Source organism: Rhinolophus sinicus, chromosome 3, assembly GCF_057876585.1.
Source record: "Rhinolophus sinicus isolate RSI-liver-muscle chromosome 3, RSI-T2T, whole genome shotgun sequence".
In the NCBI taxonomy this organism is placed as follows: domain Eukaryota; kingdom Metazoa; phylum Chordata; class Mammalia; order Chiroptera; family Rhinolophidae; genus Rhinolophus; species Rhinolophus sinicus.
The window spans coordinates 92,081,610-92,103,487 of NC_142503.1; positions in this window are offsets into that span (position 1 = coordinate 92,081,610).

The following is a 21,878-nucleotide window of genomic DNA, read 5'->3' on the forward strand; positions in this document are numbered from 1 at the left end:
GGGCACCCTCAGTGGGCACCCTTGGTGGGCACTCTCGGGGGGCACCCTCGGTGGGCACCCTTGGTGAGCCACAGGGCTTGGCTGCCCCAGCTACCCAGTCCTGACTCAAAATGAGTGGGAAGGGACTGAGCAACACTCCTGCTGCCACCATAGAGAGGGAGGGAACAAGACCCAGGCTCCCCAGAGCTGCTGGTACTTGCATCTTCATCTGTGTGGCTTGACACCCTCTGAGCTCTGGCCCCTGTGCCCTGGTGGTTTGGGGCCTATACCAAGCCAAGTGCAAGCCCCCTTCCTACCCTGACAGGAGCAGAGGAGGGGTCTGGGGTGAGGCTCTCAGGCTGGGCAGAGGCCCGGGGACATGTGAGAGCTGTTTGTCTACCTGTGCCTCTCAGTCAGCAGGAATCTCTGAACCGATTCCTCCCCTCCAGCAAGATGGCTGAGGTGCAGACATCAGCCCCAAGCCTGAAGCTTCATCCTTGTTTCCTCAGTGGACTTGCCCCTTGGAAGGGTTGGGGCAGCCTCAGGTGGAGGGTTAAAACTTGAACACAGAATGTGTCATCCTTCAGGTTCTCCCATCCCTCTCTTCTGACAGCCACTTTCCCTGCGGATTGCCCAAAGCTGGAATCCGGGCATGGAAGTAGGTGAGGCACTGACGGCTGTCACTTTGCTGAACTGAGGGCCCAGAGTATGGGAACATGGCAGGGGGTCTGCACCATTCTAAGGGTGGTTCCCAGGTTAAAATGAATTTAAGGGAGACGGAAGAGGAGACGACGGCCACCACCCTGGGCTCTCCCAAGAGGTGGAGCACCAAGACCCAGCAGCAGGTCAAGTGAAAAGGAGCTTCTCTCCACAGTGTGGCCCCCACGGCGAGACCCTCAGGCCGTCTCTCAAAGTGGTGCTTCCAGAAAGCCAGACTTGGTGAGACTCGGAAAACCACAGCCGTTGCGCAGCTAGCAGCAGCATTTTTAAGGGGTTTCTTTGCTCCTCAGCCAGCATTTTAGGTGCCTGCTCTGTGCCAGGCCAGGCACAGAGTGGGCTGGCTGGGCAGGCAACAAGGCAGGCTCATCACAGTGTGAGGGGCAGCCACAGAGCATTGGCCCATGTACCGAGGCCATACAGAAGATGTGTCCCTGCTGATGGACGGCGCTGGGGTGGGCTGGGGGGCTGCAGGTGCGAGGGGCAGGGAGTGGGACGCGAGACTGAAAGGGCCTTGAGTGCCAGGGCATCAGGGAGCCGGAGACAGTTTGAAATGGGAGCTGAAGTGGGGTCAGGTCGGTGTTCCAGACAGATCACTCTGGGGTCAGGGGGTACGGGGGGGGGGGGTATGAGAGAATGAATTGGAAGGGGGGTGGAAATGCGGCCAGGGGGCCAGGGAGGTTGTGTTAGGTCTGGGGGAGGGGCGACTAGCTGTGCAGGGCAGAAGAGGAGAGGGAGAACAGTGGTGCAGGAAAGGTCATCAGTAGGTGGATGGGAAGGGGAAGTGGGAAAAGATGGCTTTTCCCACTCTGGCTTGAGGCTTGGAGGACAGTATGGCCCCTGCTGGACCCACTTGGATAGCTCCACCTGAGAAGGGCTGTGGAGAACATGGAATCCAATCCCACACCTAGGAGAGAAGGAAGAGACATCTCGCTGTCTCCAGCAAGGGACTCCCAGGGACTGTCAGTCTCTCTCTAGTCTGGGACCACACCTTCCAACTCTTCGTTGTCGGATCTCCCAGCTCTTTCTTCAGGAAAGAGATGGTGTGGGGACAGAGCCAGGAGAGCAGTTTCCAGGCTCTCCGCCTCACATGGAAAGGTGCTGGCTTGGGTAGTAGATGGTCATCAGCTGTGACTAGTTGGCCATCAGGTGCCGGTTAGCCATTAGCCACTGATATAACTGCCGTGGCTAAGTTAGCAAGCAAGGATTGTGGATTGCAGAGGGGCACGGATTGCAGTTGGCAATTGAGGTTGGTTGGCAGAGAAGTGGATGATGGGTTGCGGATCGTGTGGCTCCTGCTTCCTGTGTCTCTAACTCAGCCGCCAGCGAGAATATAGTGGTGTGACTCCCCTATCTATGGCTCCATGGGTGTTCCTTTTTGGTCTCACCATATCCTGCATTCTTGTGTGGGGGGCGGGACTAGAGTCCCTGCATGACAGATGGCGTTAGGTGACCCCTACCTGAGCCACAGAAGGGTAATTTTGGCTACCCAAAGTCTCCAAGATGAAGCGCTCAGAACTGTGGTTGAGGTAATCACTGCCACTGATACTCTCTGCTGGAAGGGGCCCTCAACCCAGAGACAGGTCCACAGTGAGGATAGGTCTGGGCCCATGAGCTTGACCAAGGCTGACCTGGTCTCAGAGGGCTCCAGGGTAAACCAAGGGTACAGGGACTTCCGTTGAAAATGCCCAGGACTCACCATGTAGAATGGGTTTTCCCTTCCTCTCCTCACCATCCAGACAAAGAAATGGGAAAATGCTCTGTATCCTCTTCCAGGCATGAAGCTGAACTTGCTCCAAGGAGGTCATGCCATGGGAAAGGAGGTATGTGTGCTGGGGGAGGGCACCTTTGCCCCATCAAAATGCAAAGCTGGGTATTTTATGGCCCTAAAGGTGAACATTCCTTCAGAAATGGAATTGGTGTACCAGCAATGATTCAAATAAACAGTTTCCTCTGGCAAGCGCTTTTAACTCAGCCAAGTTTGAGCCCCTTTGGGATAGAAGTAAAATTCCTGGGACCTAAAGGGATTCTTATATGCTTAGAATCAAGAGACAGTAAAGCAGTGCATTAATACAAATTTTGAGTCGTGAATATCAATAATTCTCCCAAAATCCTTTAAAAAGGGAAAAAAGATGCTTCTGGCCAAAACTGCAATCCTGCAGGTAGAAAGTTTCTGCAGTGCCCTCCTCCCCCCCCCCAAATAAAAGGCAGTGTGGTGGAGCGTAGGGACCCCCACTCAGAATAATGTTTTAAACTCATGAAGTAAAATATGTAAACTTCAAAGGAAAGCAATTATACTGAAATTCAGTCAAAATATTACATATAATAAAAAAGTAATTAAAAATATTCTTAACTTGTGATGTGGTGTGGGGGCAGAGCCCCAGAAAGTAGTTTCCAGGCTCTCGGCCTCACATAGACAGGTGCTGGCTCAGGTAGTAAATGGCCAACTGTGATTGCATGGCCATCAGCTGTGGCTAGTTGGCCGTCAGCTGTAACCAGTGAGCCATTGGCCACAATATAACTGCTGTGGCTGTGCTAGCAGAGTAAGAGAGAGAAAGAATGGGGGCTAGCAAGAAGATGGCGGCTGGGCTAGCAAGAGCGGATTGCAGAGAGGCAGATGCCGCCAGTGATAATATAGTGGTATGACTCCCCTACCTATGGCTCCGTGGGTGTTCCTTTTTGGCCTCACCATATCCTGCGTTCTTGTATGGGGAGCGGGAGCAGAGACCCCGCAGGCCGCCCCGCACGACAAATGGCGCAGCGAGCAGGGTCTCCCGCATGACAAATGGCGCAGCAAGCAGGGTATGGTGCCGGCCAAAGCTCTCCGAAGAGTGGTGGAGCAGTTTGTGCGTATGAACACTCAGTCTGAGGAAGATCAGGAGGAGCAGCTGCTGGAGAGCTGGACCCCCGTGGAGGGGTGGGAGGACGTGGACGGTTCTCCCACCAGCACAGGAAAAGCCATGCAGCTGCTGGAGAGATGGAGCCCCGTGGAGAGGTGGAAAGATGTGGACGGTTCCCCAACCAGCATAGGCCGGAGAAAGCAAAGGTCGTTGCAGCCCTGTGGGCCGGGAAGTTCCTGCTCAGGCAGCCCGGATGCAGGACTTGTAGTCCCAGGAGGTAACGCTTGCTGAGTCCTCCGTGGGAGATGAGGGTGAGGTCAAGGTCGTCCCTCACCCCCAGGACAGCCCTGGTGAATGACTATGGACTATGGGGAATTGCCTTCCATCCCTAATTTAATGGACCGCTTGACTGTTTGGGAACTGTTGTTAGTGGAACTGGGGGATATTTGCTTTTGTCTCTTGACTGGCCGCCATTGAGAATATGTAAGCACCTTGATTGTGAGTCGCTGTTGTTCCAGCAGGTACCCTGAGAGGCCCAGAGAGAGTGGCAGTGCCCTGAGAGCCCTGGCTGAGTCCAGGAAGTCTGGCTGAGCCCTGAAGATACCCTGGCTGAGTCCAGGAAGTGTGGCTGTGCCCACAGAGAGTGGCAGTGCCCTGAGAAACCCTGGCTGTGTCCAGGAAGACAGGTGGTACCCTAAGAAGTCCAGGAAGTCTGGCCGTGCCCAGAAGCACTGGTGGTGTCCTGAGAAACCCTGGCTGTGCCCAGAGAGCCTGGCTATGTCCAGGATATTGCATTCACCCCCAGGCTCCTCGCACAGGTCCCCTCGCGGAAGACGCTTGTCGCGTAGATTGTGAGGCGAGAGCCTGTAGGGGTGGAGTGTGGGGGCAGAGCCCCAGAAAGTAGTTTCCAGGCTCTCGGCCTCACATAGACAGGTGCTGGCTCAGGTAGTAAATGGCCAACTGTGATTGCATGGCCATCAGCTGTGGCTAGTTGGCCGTCAGCTGTAACCAGTGAGCCATTAGGCCACAATATAACTGCTGTGGCTACGCTAGCAGAGAGAGAGGAGAGAGAAGAATGGGGGCTAGCAAGAAGATGGCGGCTGGGCTAGCAAGAGCGGATTGCAGAGAGGCAGATGCCGCCAGTGATAATATAGTGGTATGACTCCCCCATCTATGTGTTCCTTTTTGGCCTCACCATATCCTGCGTTATGTGGGGAGCGGGAGCAGAGACCCTGCAGGCCTCCCAGCACGACATGTGGTAATATATGTATTTCTTTATTAACACTTTAAATAGCAAGCTCTAGCAGCGGCTCTAATAGCTACCATAATTTCAAAGAATTATGAGTGTAAATGACACTTCAAAGTTTCTGCAACAACCAAAATATAATGTGAAAATATCCCTGATTTCTACTCGTGGCAAAGAGACAGTTGCTGCTGATACTGCTGTGATTTCTCCTTCAATGAAAGAAATACAATTTTTAGTTAGAGGTGAAGTAAAATAAAGATAGAATTTTATTCCCATTCAAGTTCACGGACTTAGTGAACCATCTCAGGGCCTCAGGTTAACCATCCTGCTCTGAAGATTGAAGACAGATGACACGGATTTGCATCGAATGCTCAGGAATGCCAGTGCTGTGATGAGGAATCAGACGCCCACCATCCAAAAGCCTTCAGCCGCCCCATGTGCAGCGTAAACTAACCTGATCCACTTGAACATGATCAAGAATCCCAATCTTGTGAAATGAACTGGACAAGGACCCAAGTCTTAGAGGTGAGAGGAGGCTTGTGTGGTTCTGGAAAATTCTCTTACTAACCATATTCTCCCTGTTCTGGACTGGATGGAGAGAGAGCTAATTAAAAGGGGGGGGGGGGAGAAAAAGGTTTCATGCTCATAGAGATTAATGCATTATAACTTTCAACTTGGAGCTTTGTCAGTTGGAAAGATGTTTTGTAACTTAATTGAGATGAAAGTTTGGTGCTCGGGAGCTTTAAAGAACACCATGAAATTCACAGAGAAAGTAGATTAGAGGTTACCAGGGGCTCTGGGGGGGAGGGGGGTCAGGAGATATTGTTTAATGGGTACAGAATTTCTACATGGGGTAACAAAAAGATTTTGCAGATAGATATGGTGATAGTTGCACAACATTGTGAATATAATTAATGCCACTGAATTTGTGGGGACAGAGTCCCAGAGAGCAGTTTCCAGGCTCTCAGCCTCACGTGGAAAGGTGCTGGCTTGGGTAGTAGATGGCCATCAGCTGTGACTAGTTGGCCATTAGTTGTTACCGGTTAGCCATTAGCCACTGATATAACCGCCGTGGCTACGCTAGGGGGTTGGTTGGTTGGTTGGCAGAGAAGCAGACGGCAGGTTGCGTATCGTGTGGCCCCTGCTTCCTGTGTCTCCAATCCAGCCACCAGTGAGAATATAGTGGTATGACTCCCCTATCCATGGCTCCATGGGTGTTCCTTTTTGGCCTCACCATATCCTGCATTCTGGCGTGGAGAACGGGACGAGAGGCCCTGCATGACAGAATTTTACACTTAAAAAGGGCTAACATGGCTCTTTCCATAAGCAGCCTAAGGTGACCTCTGAAAATGGTTCACTCTTTACTTGACCCAGAGAACCCTGCAAAATCTTCCAAATGGAAAGGTTCAAATCTTGTGTTCACTTTAAGAACACTCATGAAACTGCTTGGGCCATCAAGGGTACGCATATCTGAAAAGCCACCAAGTATCTGAAGGATGTCGCATTACAGAAGCAATGTGTGCCATTCCGTTGTTATGGTGGTGGAGGTGGGAGGTGTGCCCAGGCCAAACAGTGGGGCTAGACACAGGGTCGATGGCCCAAAAAGAGCGCAGAATTTTTGCTGCGCGTTAAAATGCTTTAAAATGCAGGGAGGAATGCTGAGCGTAAGGGTTTAGATGTAGACTCTGGTCATTGAGCACAGCCAGGTGAACAACTCTCCCAAGACGCAGTGCAGAACTTACAGAGCTCACGAGCGGAGTAACCCATACACGAGCTCTTCCTGCCACACTGAGGTGATCCTAACAGAAAGCAGATTGTTCCTCAGCCAGGAGAGGAGGTGGCACAGAAGAAAAAGATCTCCAAGTAGAAACTGAAGAAACAAAACCTTGTGGGCTGGGAGTAAATTCAGCATCAAATAAATGCTAATAAAAGTAAAAAAAAAAAAAAAAAAAAAAAGGTTAAAATGGCAAATTTTGTTATTTATATTTTAACATACACACCAAACAAATTACCATTTACACACAACAGACTGGCAAAAATTAAAGTTGTTCAATACCCTATACGGCCAAAATTGGATCAATGAGAACTTTTAGTGGAGTGGGGCAGGTATAGATTGATAAAGCCACTTTGAAAAGCTTTTGCCATCATGGAGTAATGTTGAAGTGATGCACACTTTTTACCCAGAAATTTCATACGTATATTTTTTTTACAACAGTAATTACCTTATTTATTAAAATATAGTTAGCTTACAATATTATATTGGTTTCAGGTGTACATCATACTTACCTACCTGGTTCTGCACAGAGTTATTACCACATTATTGATTATATTCCCTGTGCTAAAGAAGTGAGCACCATGGTAAGTCCAGCAACCATCTGACACCGTCCCAGCTATCACAATATTATTGACTCTATTTCCTATGCTGGACATTCCTATTTACTGGACATTACATCCCAAGACTTATTTGTTTTATACCTGGAACTTTGAATCTTATTCCCCTTTATCTTTTTCCCCTTTTTTAATTTTTCAATTACAATTGACATTTAATATTTTATATTAATTTCATCTATACAGCATAGTGGTTAGACATTTACAAGTATATAATTTAAGAAGTGATCCTTCTGACTGTTACACACCTGGCACTATATATAGTTATTACCATATTATTGACTGTATTCCCTATGCTGTACTTTACATTCCCATGATTATTTTGTAGCCATACAAATTTGTACTTTTAATTCCTTTACCTTTTTCACCCTGTCCTCCAACCCTCCTCCCATCTATCACCCCAACAAATCTAGTACCCATCTGACGCCATACATAGCTATTACAATATTATTGACTATATTCCTTATGGTATACCCTACACCCCCATGACTACTCAATTTTTTGGATTCTTTTTTCTTTGTGCTGTTTTGATTGGGTCTTTTCTGCTACTTTATCTTCTAAATCACTGATTTGATCCTCTGCTTTGTCTAATCTGTTGATTCCCTGTAATGTAGTCTTCATTTCTGTTATTGCAGTCTTTATTTTTATTTACTTTTTTTTTTTAGGAAAGACTGAATTTTTTTTGTTTTTTGTTTTTTGTTTTACAATTTTATTGGAGAAGGGGAACAGGACTTTATTGGAGAACAGTGTGTATTTCCAGCACTTTTTCCAAGTCAAGTTGTTGTCCTTTCAATCTTAGTTGTGGAGGGCGCAGCTCAGCTCCAGGTCCAGTTGCTGTTATTAGTTGCAAGGGGCACAGCCCACCATCCCTTGCGGGAGTCGAACCCGGCAACCTTGTGGTTGAGAGGATGCGCTCCAACCAACGGAGCCATCCAGGAGCTCAGCAGCAGCTCAGCTCAAGGTGCCATGTTCAATCTTAGTTGGGGGCGCAGCCCACCATCCTTTGCTGGGAGTCGAACCGGCAACCTTGTGGTTGAGAGCCCACTAGCCCATGTGGGAATTGAACTGGCAGCTTTTGGCATTAGGAGCACGGAACTCCAACCACCTGAGCCACCGGGCTGGCCCTAGTCTTTATTTCTGACTCGTTCTTTTTTATGTTTTCTCTCTCTTTGTTGAAGTTCTCCCTGAGATCACTTAGCATCCTTATTAGCAGTGTTTGGAACTCTGTATCTGGTAGATTGCCTCTGTTTTGTTTAGTTCTTTTTCCGGAGCTTTATTCTGTTCTTTTATTTGGAACATGTTTCTTTGTCTCCCTATTTTGGCTACCTCTCTGTGTTTGTTTCTATGTAGTGCTGCTATGCCCCCAGGTCTTAGTAGAGTGGCCTTATGTAGGTGTCCTATGGGACCCCATGGTGCAGTCTCCCTAATCACCAGAGCTGGGTGCTCCAGGTATGTCCCAGGTGTGCTCCAGGTGTGTGGATTGTGTGTGCCTTTCTGTTGTAGTTGAGCCCTGGTTACTGGTTGCACATCAATAGGAGGGATTGATCATCGTGCTCATTTGTTGTGAGGACTGGCCATGACTACAGTTGAAGAATTGTGGAGCAGGGGCTGACCCTACAGAGCAGGATCTGCCTCACAAAGGCTCTGGTGCCTGCCCAAACTGCCTGTTGGGTGTGTCGTCCTTGGAGGCTGCTGGGTGATGCTCCAGCTCATTCTGAAGCTGGCCACTGGGTTTGCCAGCCCCAGGGCCACCTTGAAAGGAACCTGCTGCAGGTCAAGTTCATCCACAGCCCGTGCCCCACCCTGGGCCACTTGGCAGGAGCCACAAAGTAATCCACAGATGGCCACCGCCTGCGCTGTGCTTGGAAGTGCCACGAGAGGCCAACCCAAGAACCAAGGCCAGCTGCTGTTAGTGCCAGGCTTGGGCTGTTCAGCCAAAGATACGGGACATGCTGAAGCCAGATGCTGCTTCTCTGGGTTCCACAAACCTTTGCGAGATCATAGGAAAGTCTACAGCATGAGCCAAGGCTGGCAGTTCGTATGAAAAAGCCACTGGAAGCGGTTTGGGTGTGCCTGAAAGTTGGGTGGGGCAGGGTCTCAGAATCACCAGGGCATGGCTATCGAATGGTATTAGTCAGCTTGATGGAGACTCATATATGGCAGCTGCCTGTGTCTGCTCAACAAGAAGGGGGAGAGCTCAACAGAGAAACAATGGCCTCCGACATCTCCTCCATCTGGGAGAATGATGCCCCTCCAGCCCTCGTCTTGAAGCCAAACAATTCAGTTCCCCACTGGATGTCCATGTTGCCTCTCCAGCTGCTGCTGCTCCAGTGCTGAAGCTCAGAACCAGTGATTCTGTTGGTGAGTAAGTCCACCAGTGAGTAAGCTCATACCCAGTCCCTTTAAGAGGAGCACCTGGTACTACAGCCACCCTCCGTCTCACTCAGCCACAACCTCTGCTGGTTTTCACAACCAGAAATTATAGGGACTTCTCTCCCTGGCACTAGAACCCTGGGTGGTAACCCTGGTGTGGCACTGTGACCCCCTCACTCCTTCTGAGGGGACCTCCACAGTCAAGATACCCTCCTGATTTTTAATGATAACACACAGATGTGGGACCAGCCTGTTCCATGTCTCTGCCAGTCTCAAGGTGACTTCTTCTGTATGTCCTTAGTTGTCCATAGGTATATTAAAGAATGATTTAAACATACCTCAAAAAATTTATACCTGTTTTACTCACTATTCTCTTTTTTATTACTTTACTAATTTGGGCACCTAATTAGGTGCCTTATACCTTTCAATTTTCTGGTGTCCCCTTAGGAGAAGACTAGAATTTCTTTTTCTTTTCAAATAACAAACCTATAGACTTATATGCTGTAAATCATATTCCAGAGTATTTAGGTTAAAAATAAAATCCATAGCACACACGCACACACACCATGTGTTTTCAAACAAAATATTAAGTCATATTAGTTCTTCTAATGTTGAAAATGAAATAATAAGTAGATGAAAAGACAAAGCTAAGATTCTAGACTTCTGCTTCAGTGAAGATAGAGTAACATGGATTAAATAAATATACCCTCCATCCTGAAACAATGGCACTAAAAACATTGGACATCAGGCAGTGAAGAACAGTGATGTCTGAAAAGCAGGAAATGAGGTTAGCCTTGTAATTGTCCCAACTTACTGCCTGGAGAAAGTTTCCAGGCTGTGGTGCAGGGACAGGGAACCCAGACAGAGCCCAGCAGTATCTCCCAGTTGAGTAGAGAGAACCAGAAATCTAGGAAGTCAAAATGGCTGGAGTTCACAGGGCAACTACCAGAAAGAAAAGAGCTGCACAGTGAGAGAACTCTGAAGACCTTTGGAGGACTCTCCCTGGGTATTCAGTTGGGAACATTAAATTCACAAGCAGTACATGCATATGAAGAAACTACCAGAAGCCAGGGAGAAAGCCACCTGAAAGGATTAGTGGGAACAGTGCCCAGTGCCACATAAGCCAACAGTAGGATATGCTTCCAATAGCTAGAGTGGGAAACCTCAAAATCAGAGAATATCAGAGTGTAAAGAATGGTCTTGCCTCAGTAGTCAGGAGAATTAGACAAGACAGCTCTGGTTCCATTTAACAAAGTGTAAAAGCAAGATAGACCTGAAAGAAAAACCATTTCTCTAAGTAACTTAACTGTGTCCCACAACAAAATTCAAGGATATTTAGAAGAATACAAAAATATCCGGCATCCAAAAAGGTAAAAGTCACAAGGTCTGGCATCCAATTAAATATTGTCAGGCGGGCCGGCCCGGTGGCCCAGGTGGTTGGAGCGCCATGATCCTAACTCCAAGGTCGCCAGTTCGATTCCCACACGGGCCAGTGAGCTGTACCCTCTACAGCTAAGATTGTGAACAGTGGCTCTCCCTAGAGCTGGGCTGCCGCAGGCTGCTGTGTGCTGCGGTGTGTTGCCAGGAGCGGCCGGCAGCCGGCGAGCTGCCGTGAGCTGCTGTGAGCGGCGACCAACGACCAGCAGCTGGGGGGGGGGGGGGGGAAGGGGTGAGGGGCGGGGAGCACAAAGCTCATAATACCAGCATGGGCCAAGGAGCTGTGTCCTACACAACTAGACTTGAGAAACAAGGCTTGAATGGGAGTGGAGGTAGGGGAGGTGGAAAAAGGGGGGGAAATTGCCAAGCATGTGAAGAAAAAGGATGCTATAACCCATAATGAGGAGAAAAATCAATCAACAAAACCAATCCAGAAATGACACTGATGATAGAATTAGTAGACAAGACATTAAAAAATTGTTATAACTACTCCATATGTTCAAGAAGCTAGAGGAAGGATAGGATTTGTTAGGGAGAAATGTGGAAGACAGCAAAGTACCCAAATCAAGCTTCTAGAGAAGAGAACTATAATGATTGAGAAGAAAAACGTCCAAGATCATATTAATGGAAGATTGGGCACTGCAGAAGAAAAGATTAGTGAACTTGGAGACATAACAATTGAAACTATCCAGAGTAAAACACAGAAAAAAAAAAGAATGAATAAAAATGAGCAGACCAAACACAAAAGGGCAAATATTAAATGATTCCATTTATACGAATACCTAGAAGAGGCAAATTCATAGAGACGGAAAGTAGATTAGAGGTTACTAGGGGAGGAGGGCGGGGAGTTATTGCTTAATGGTTACAGAGTTTCTGCTTGGGGTGATGAAAAAGTTTTGGAAATGAATAATGGTGATAGTTGCACAACATCATGAATATAATTAATGCCACTAAATTGTACATTTAAAAATGGTTAAAATAGTGGCAGCCAAAGCAGCATGAGTGGATATGACCTAGTTTTACAGATAAACTCCAGTGATTTTCAATCAAACATTGCATTGGAGCCAAGGAGCAGTGAGTAGCAGCTACTACAGTAGTGGAAGCTATGCATCTATGGATGTGAATGGAATGGGAGGGATGCCTAGCGTTTCCAGTACGAGGGCTAGGTCAGGAATATAATTGATCCTGATCACTGACTCTTGGTCAACATTAAGAAAAAAAACAAAACTTAGGGGCCGGCCCGGTGGCTCAGGCGGTTGGAGCTCCGTGCTCCTAATACCTAAGGCTGCCAGTTCGAGTCCCACATGGGCCAGTGGGCTCTCAACCACAAGGTTGTGGGTATGACTCCCACAAGGGATGGTGGGTTGCACCCCCTGCAACTAACAATGGCAACTGGACCTGGAGCTGAGCTGCGCCCTCCACAACTAAGATTGAAAGGACAACTTGACTTGGAAAAAGTCCTACAAGTACACACTGTTTCCCAATAAAGTCCTGTTCCCCTTCCCCAATTAAAAAAAAAATCTTTATAAAAAAATTTAAAAAACAAAACTTAAGTTTAACGGTTTTGCAATACCAGCTTGTGATTTATGCTTACTCTAAGTGGAAGTCAGGATTGTTTTAAAGACTTAAGAGTCAGTATTTTTGAACACAAACATTCATCTAGGGAGTAAAAACTAAATTAAGTAAACTATAACTCTTAAATGATTTTTAGCTTTTCTCAAGTTAGTTCTATTGTGGGATGTACTTAAGCAGTAAGTGTATTTAGGGTAAAGCCACTGAGTTATGTTAAATGTTGCTCTGATACCACATTACACTGCACGCTGGATCCATATGGTGCAAGCCATGCTTTTTTTGTAAAACTCAATATAAGAGCTGTGTCTACAGTTAAAAATGAAACATTTGCATGTTTGTTAATTCTAGTTTCATTTAATAACTTCTAAGGCACATAAGTTTAAGCTTCTTTAAGTTAATGGGGAAAATTTGAGACGCAATACCAATACTTTAGGATTTTGGTCTTGGTGTTTGTATGAAATTCTGAGGTCTTGATTTAAATCTTTCATTGTACTGTGATTTCCTTTTAGGTGTATTGTACTGAGTGAAACTTGTCAAATAAATCTTCCTTTTAAAAACTGCAAAAAAAAAAGAAGGTTAAAATGGCAAATTCTATTTTATACGAAGTATCACAATTAAGTTCCGGAGTTTGTTGCAACGATGTTGCTAACCTTTTTTGATATCAGGGGGATTATTCATTTGTACCAGCTGGACAAACAGTTAACCAAGTTTACTATTTGGAAGTGCTGAAAAGGCTGCCTGAAAAAGTTACACGAAAATGACCTGAACTTTTCGCCAACAATTCATGGCTCTTGCATCACAACAATGCACCAGCTCACATGGCACTGTCCGTGAGGGAGTTTTTAGCCAGTAAACAAATAACTGTATTGGAACACCCTCCCTACTCACCTGATCTGGCCCCCAATGACTTTTTTTTTTCCCCCTTCTTCCGCCTCCCCCCACCCACTCCGGGTCAAGCTGTTGTCAGGGATAAAGAAAAAATCTTAAAAGCAGCCAGAAGAAAAAAGATACAGTAGGTATACAGGAATAGCGATAAGGTGGAAACAACCCAAGTGTCCATCAAAAGATGAATGGAGAAACAAAATGTGGTATTTACATACAATGGAATATTATTATTCAGCCTTTTAAAAGAAGGATGAACTTCTGATACATGCTACAACATAGATGAAATGAAACATTGTGCTCTGTGAAATAAGGCAGACGCAAAAAGACAAATATTATATGATTCCACTTGTACGAGGTACCTAGAATAGATAAATGCATAGCGACAGAAAGCAGAATACCAGGAGCTGAGGTAGAGGGAATGAGGAGTTATTGTTAAATGGGTAAAAGCTTATGTTGGGGATGATGTAAAACTTTTGGGTATAGATAGTGGTGATGGGCACACAACATTGGGAATATACTTGATGACACTGAATTGTACACTTACAAGTGGTTAAAATGATAGATATTATCTTATGTATATTCTACCACAATTTTTTAAAGATGCAAAATAAACCTTTTTCAGATAAACCAAAACTAAAAGCATTCATCACCAGCAGCCCTACACTATACAAAATGTTAAAGAAGGTCCTTCAAGCAGAAGGAAAATGATACTTGGAAACATGGATCTACACAAAGGAAAGAAGAACATCAAAAATGGTAGTTATGTAAATACAATGGCTTTTTCTTATTTTTCAAAGCTCTTTAAAAGATCATCAATTGTCTAAAGCAAATATAATAATGCATTATGGAGCTTGTAACAGATGTAGAAGTAAAATGTATAACAATAGCACATTGGCTGGGAGGTGAGAAATGGCAGTGTACTGTTGTCAAGTTCTTTTAATATATGTGATGTAACAAAATATCACTTGAAAGCTGGCTGTGATGAGTTATATCCCAAAATAACCACTAAAATAATGGAATAGTTATATGTAATAAGCCAATAAAGGAAATAAAATAACAAAATAATTAATCCAAAAGAAGGAGAAAACAAATTACAAGATCTTTTTTTTATTTTTATTTTTTATATTGGGGAACAGTGTGTTTTTCCAAGACCGGTCAGCTCCAAGTCAAGTCATTGTTTTCAGTCTAGGTGTGGAGGGCGCAGCTCACTGGCACATCTGGGAATCGAACTGGTGACATTGGTATTATGGGAACTGTGTTCTAACCAACTGAGCCAACCGGCCGTCCAATTAAAAGCTTTTTATATCAGCACAAGGAAGGGCTTAGTGAATTATAATTAAGCTTAAAATATCTACATAAATTCATTATCTTTTTTGTTTTTAAATAAAAAGTATTTTGTTGTTGTTGTTCAGAAACGATGTGTGTAGAAAATGGCCTGAGAAATGGTCAAACGGTTGGGCAAAGAGTGGACAGTTCTGTCATCCTGCACACCGCCAGTACTGTGAAACCATAAAAATCTGCATTTCTATGGCCCAAATTTTGGTCTCTAATGCAGTGTTTGAATATGCAGGGCCAAGGCCCCTTAGAAAGAGTAGCTGATTCCATGTTTGAGGCAGAAAACCTCAAACTGGGCCTAAAACATCTTGTATCAGAAAGTAAGAGAACGCCTTCGAGACTAACTGGGAATGCATCACCACACAGTACAAGGAGCCACTGGCAAAAGAGTGGCAATTGCACATCAAAAACAAAAATAAAATTACGATCAATGGAGTAAGTTGCGTTTGTAAGAGACCATGAGTCTATGATACTCAAAAGGGACAAATATTTTAGGATGTTAGTAACATGGTGATAAAAATTTCCACTGAGACTCAGTTGTGGTAGATATGAAATTCCAGAGGCAGATTATCAACTGCAGGATTTACAGAGGTAATTATCGTGGGCTGATTCTGTGTCTCCTGAGTCCACTTCCCTATTTCAAGTCCATGAAGAGTTGAGAGAAAGGAGAAGGGGGATGGGAGCTGTACGTGTGCTGAGTTCCTCCCAAGGAGGCAGGGTTGAGAGTGGTGCCCTCATGTGCTCCTTGCATTTGAGGAAGAGTGGACTGTTCTCATAACTGAGAACGTTAAGCAGTCTGTGGTCTCAGGATAGAGGAAGCTGCTCTTCTGGAGTTTCTATGGGAAGACAGACACGAATTTGTCCTGCGGATCACATTACAGGAAGTGCCTGAGAGAGACCCAGTATTGGATCCTCTGAAGGATACAAGAAAGTGCCTACAAGAGAAGTCAGCTCTTGACCTTGGCTAAGCTCAGAAAATACATCCAGTCACGTAGGAACCATGTTCTTGCCTTACGTCTCCTACCTCCTATCTTTTTGTCCTCACCATGGTCAAAACAGTACCTGGTACATGGGGAAGGATGTAAGCGAGGAGATGGGGCAGAATCCACCCACAATCTCCTTCCTGGACTGAAGGCTCTCTCCTGCCACCAGCCTGAGCTGGGGAAGAAAGAGAAGTCTTAACACTTGGAAGGGAAACAGCTTCTCCACAGGGCCCTGGTGACCACGGGCCATGTAAGGGAGGCTTAATCACAGCTGACCTGAACTTTGGCAGAATGCCCCGGGTCCCTCCCAGGACTTGAGAACACAGGAAGAGGGCGAGGAGCTGCCCCCCTGTCTTCCAGGAAGGCTGTGCTAAGGCAGTTGCTCATCCCCTCCTGAGTTCTAATGAGGTCTTCATACCGTGCTAAGGTCCGACTGCATGGAGTTAAAAATCGAGAGACAAGGTTGGTGGAAAGAAACGCAGGTTTATTCAAAATGTCGGCATTTGGGAGGATGGTGGATTCCTGTCCAAAGGCCATCTTGCCGTTCCTAGACCAGTCAGAGGTTTTATAGGGACACAAGAAGCAGAACAAAGGAAAGGGGGAGTCAGTCAGACAGGTCCAAGGGCTGACATCCTTCCTGGAGTCTGTTCTGTTTTAAGATAAGGTGATCTCTGGACTCCGGATTCGAACCAGACCACTGAGACCTGAGGCTTTATGTGTATTCCGGTCTGAGGATTAAGAAATGGCCCTTTCCAGGTTAGGATTTTGTTGGATTACATGGATTAACGAGGTTTGGGTTGTCTTAAGAAAGGGAACAAAACAGAGTTCTTTAGTTAATCAGTGAGAGGAGAAACAAAGAGCAAATAGCTGAGTATCAGGCAGGTCTAACTGCAGACTAGCTAGGTTTAATTACAGGTGGCTAGATAGCAGGCTGTGCAGTGAGTCAAACTGCAAACTAGCTACTTCTAATTACGTTATTGATTCGCCGAATTTCACGCTTACAGTCTGTTTTCTGCCTCACCCGCCTTAGGGTACAGCTGCAGGCAATCAGGCTGCTGGACTGTAGCATGGAATTGGCATCTCAGCAAAAGGGGGCCCCACCCTCTGTTGCATTGTGATCTTTCCTTTTGGTGTCATCCTATTGAGTGAGGGACACTGGGAGCTGACACATTTGCCTATCTCACTTTTGCTCTCTATGTAAATGATAAACTGTCTGAATCTAAAAAGGTATTGTTGTTCCTGTACCAGCCAAATCTGTCGCCCTTGCTTGATACCCCTCAGTGAGTTTGAGGGTGAGTCATAACTCGGTCTGAATTGGGACTGTGTGTTACAACTTACAGTGCGGACAACGGCACCTGCCTACGTTTTCATCCTGTGGCACGGGAAGATTGCCCACTGGATAAATTTTTATCCTTCAACTCCTTGCTATCAGATCCACCAGAGTCCCTCCTTGAGATGCGAAAATGATGTTAAGTGTTTCAGAAAGTGTACTTTCTCAGATGAAGCACAGTAGTTTTGTTTTGTTCCATTGTGCACAGTAGTTTGGATTCAGAATTGTGTTTAAGCTGAGGCTAAATTCTCCTCTGGAACTCCTCAACCACCCGCACTGCCAACCTCAGAGGAAACTTGTCTCTAGAGGTGGAGGTGTGGGGTGAGGGCACAGTGGGAGTTTGATCAACATTGATTTGAGAGTGCTTCCTTTATGCACCAAAAGTAAAGAGGCGCCTTTAGCAAGCACCTCAGGCTACCAGTTTAAGGCTGTTTTCCATTTCCCTGGCAAGCCATGAAAAAGAAAAATACCACAAAGCAATTTCTAAAAGTGGATTTAAAAAAAAAAAAGAAACAAACAAACAAATGCACTAACTGTATGTCAAGTCAGCGGCATAATTAAGCCCAGTAACTTGCTAGCAGGTTCCCGGAGGACTATATCCTAAGGATAAAAGAACTACAGGGAAATCTTAAGCAGCACTCAGTAATCATGTTGTTAGTGATAATACTGGCATTACTGTTTTGAATTTATTTTATGTATAGTATGGAGAACAAATAATTGTGTTAACATTATTAGGAACCAAGATAAGGGAAAAGAGATACAAATATTAAATCAAAGAAGTTACATTAAAACTTTATGATTTTAAATTTAAATGGTAAATATCAGTATGTGCCCATAATTTTTCACTTTCTAAAATACTTAATTTCCCAGCTCTGCCCACTGAAAAGATTCAGGAAGTATGACAACTCAGTAGCCTGACTCTGGTCCCTAAATACCATTTCTCACTAAAAGGAACAAGGGCCTCCTGGAGAAATGGCTGGTTCCAGGTTTGTTGCAGGAAATGTAGAAGAAAAATCTTGTCATTTCAGAAAGCAAAGATGGGATTAAAGATGGGTCTTTGCAAAAGGACACAGGAGTCAGCTTTACAGGGGCTTCTACTGACCAAAAATGGAATAACTGAGCCTCAAAAAAAGAATAATAGCTGCAGTGAATTAAAACACATCCAATGTCACCCTAGTCTCATGAAATATCAGACACAAATCACAATAGGGGGACATTCTACAAAGTATCTCACCAGGACTCAAAATTGTCAAGGTCCTCAAAACAAGCAACGTCTGAGAAATTGTCACAGCCAAGAGGAGCCTAAGGACACATGAATGTCATGTGGGATCCTGGCTGGGCTCCTGGAACAGAAAAAGGATATTAGGGAAAAACTAAGGACATCTGAGGGCAGTATGGACTTTATTTAATAATAATATGTCGGTATTGGTTCATTCATTGTAACAATATACCCTGCTAATGTAAGACATTAATAATAGGGGAAATTGCATGCATAGTGTATGGCAACTCTCTGCGCTATTTTGCAATTTTTTGTCAATCTAAAACAGGTCTGAACAATCAAGTTTATTTAAAAATAGAAAATGTATTAACATCCATTAATTAATAATGACACTAAAGAAAAAGAATTCACTGGTCACCTTTGGAGGTTGTAGATTACCAACTCATTTGAAAATGGGTAAATAAAGGGAAAGAATAATTCATTTACTCAGCCTTTTCTGTTCAAACTCTCTTTCAGAGTGCCTTAGTTTGTGTTCCAAAAGCAGATCCTTTAATAAGAGCTTGAGTGGCAGGTGGTTTAATTGAGAGGTAATCCCAGGAAGTATAAATGAATAGGTGGGAAAAGTGAGACAGAGAAGGGAGAAAAGCCAACAATGAGTGCATTAGAGACCAGATAGTTGTCATGGGCAACTGGGGCTTAATCCTTCCAGGGACACGCTGGAGTATTGTGTAGAATGAGCCTTTATTAATAAGTTTGTTATCAATATAGCCACCCAACTTTCTTAGAGTTGGTGTTCGTAGGGTATATCTTTTTGTATCTTTATATTTTCAATCTCCCTATGTCCTTACACCTAATATGTGTCACTTGTAAAAAGCATATCGTAATTGGTTTGTTGTTGGTTTTTTTTTTTCAATTTTCATCTTTTTTTAATATTTTCTTTTTATCGTATTAATTTGTTTAATTTTTTATTTTTCAGTTATAGTTGACATACAATATTATTAGTTTCAGGTGTACACCATAGTGATTAGACATTTACATACCTTACAAAGTGATCACCCCAATAAGTCTAGTATCCATCTGACACCGTACATAGTTATTATAATGTTATTGACCATATTTCCTATTGTTGGATTTTTTTCCAGTCAGACGATCTCTGTCTCAGAGATTGCAGTGTTTAGGGCACTAAATTTAATGTGATTGTCTGTCACCTTGCTACCTGTTTTCATTTGTCCCATCTGTTTTTTGTTCTTCCTTTCCTTTAATCTTTTGGATGAACCAAGTATTATTATTATTATTACTATTATCATTATTATTAGTTTCAGGTGTACAAAACAATATAATAGTTAGACATTTATACTCCTCACAAAGTGATAACTGCCCTCCCCAATCTACTATGTTTCTGACATCGTATATAGCTGTTACCGTTCCACTGACTCTATTCCTTATGCTGTACTCCACATCCTGTGACTATATATATACATATATATAAAATTATAGTTGACATACATTATTATTCAGCTTCAGGTGTACACTGCAGTGGTCAGGCACCTACACCGTTCATGTAGTGGCCTCCCTAACAAATATTATTTCTATTATCCTATTTTATCTCCTCTGTGGCGTTTTCAATAATACCTTTTTATATTTTTTTCTCTTGGTTAATCTGGAGATTATAATATGCCTGGTTTTTTTAAAAGATTTTATTGGGGAAGGGGAACAGTACTTTATTGGGGCCAAGTCAAGTTGTTGTCCTTTCAGTCTTAGTTGTGGAGGGTGCAGCTCAGCTCCAGGTCCAGTTGCCGTTGTTAGTTGCAGGCAGCACAGTCCACCATCCCTTGCGGGAGTCAAACCGGCAACTGAGCCATCCGGGAGCTCAGCGGCAGCTCAGCTCAAGGTGCTGTGTTCAATCTTAGTTGCAGGGGGCACAGCCCACAATCTCTTGCGGGAGTCGAGGACTCGAACCGGCAACCTTGTGGTTGAGAGCCCACTGGCCCATGTGGGAATCAAACTGGCAGCCTTCAGAGTTAGGAGCACGGAGCTTCAACCATGTGAGCCACCAGGCCGGCCCTATAATATACCTTTTTGCTTAATACAACCTACCTTGAATTATTTTACCACTTCTGGAAAGATGTAAGAACTTTAAATAATTCTATTTACACCTTTTCCCCCCCCAGACCGTCATATAGTGTTGTCATATAGTTTACTTTACTACATATGTTAAAAGCCTATGTAAACACTGTTATTATTGTTGCTTTAAACAGTTAATAGTCTTTTAAATATTTTTATTGCAGTAAAATATACAAAATGTAAGATTTACCATATTAACCATTTTAAGTGTACAATTTAGTGGCATTAAGTACATTGACATTGTTTTGCAACCATCGCCACCGTCAATTTCCAAAACTTTTTCATCTTCCCAAACTCTATACCCATTGAACATTAGCTCCTCATTCGCTGCTCACACCGCTGCCACTCCCCTACCTCCTGGCAACCACCATTCTACTTCCGTCTCTATGAATTTGACTACTCTAGGTTCCTTACGTAAGTGGCGTCATACAATATTTATCTTTCATTTCTGCCTTATTTCACTTGTATAATATCTTTAAGATTTATCCATGTTGGAGTATGTTGTAAACCTCCCTTCTTAAAGCTGAACAACATTTCACTGTATGTATATACCACATTTGTTTATCCACTTAACTATGGATGGACTTTTAGGTCATTTCTACCTTTAACTCTTGTGAGTAATAGCTGCTATGAGCATTGGTGTTCAAGTGTCTGTCCAAGTCCATGCTTTCAATTCTTTTAGGTATATATCCAGAAGTTGAATTACTGGACCATACAGTAATTCCATGTTCGATGTTTTTGAGAAACCACCTTGCTGTTTTCTATATCTTTGTAATGTTTTTTATTTATGTACCCATTCCAGATTTCTTCCTTCCTTCCTGAAGATCCAAGGTAGCATTTGGGATTGTTTTCCTTTGGCCTAGGGGTCTCATAGTGCAGGTCTGCAGGAATCAAAGTCTCTCCATTTTTGTTTGTCTAATAATTTTACCCTTAATTTTTGAAGACTATTTTCACTGGGCATAGATTGCTAGGTTAGCAGAGTTTTCTCCTTTCATCATTTTAAAGGTGTCATTCCATTTCTCCTGACTTCTATAATTACTTTTAAGAAGTAAGCCATTGTTCTATTGTTCCCCTGAATTTAATGTGCCTTTTTTCTCTGACTGCTTTAAAATTTTCTCTTTATTTATATCTTTGGTTTTCAGAAGTTTGACTCTGGTACGCCTAGGTATGGTTTTCTTTGTATTTATCCTGCTTAGGTTTTACTGAGCTTCTTGAATATGTGGATTCATGTCTTTCATCAATTTTAGAAGTTTCTCAGCCATTATCTCTTCAAATGTTACTTTGGTGCTTTCTCTCTATCCACTCCTGCTGGGTATGGGTAGACTTTCCTCCAGCTACTGGAGATGAGAATCTTTTTAGGTGCCATACCCTTCCAGGGCTGGATTTCACTGGCTGCCCCGAGCCTGTCATTCTCTTTCGTCAAGTTTTCTAGGGCAGTAAAGAAAAGCCA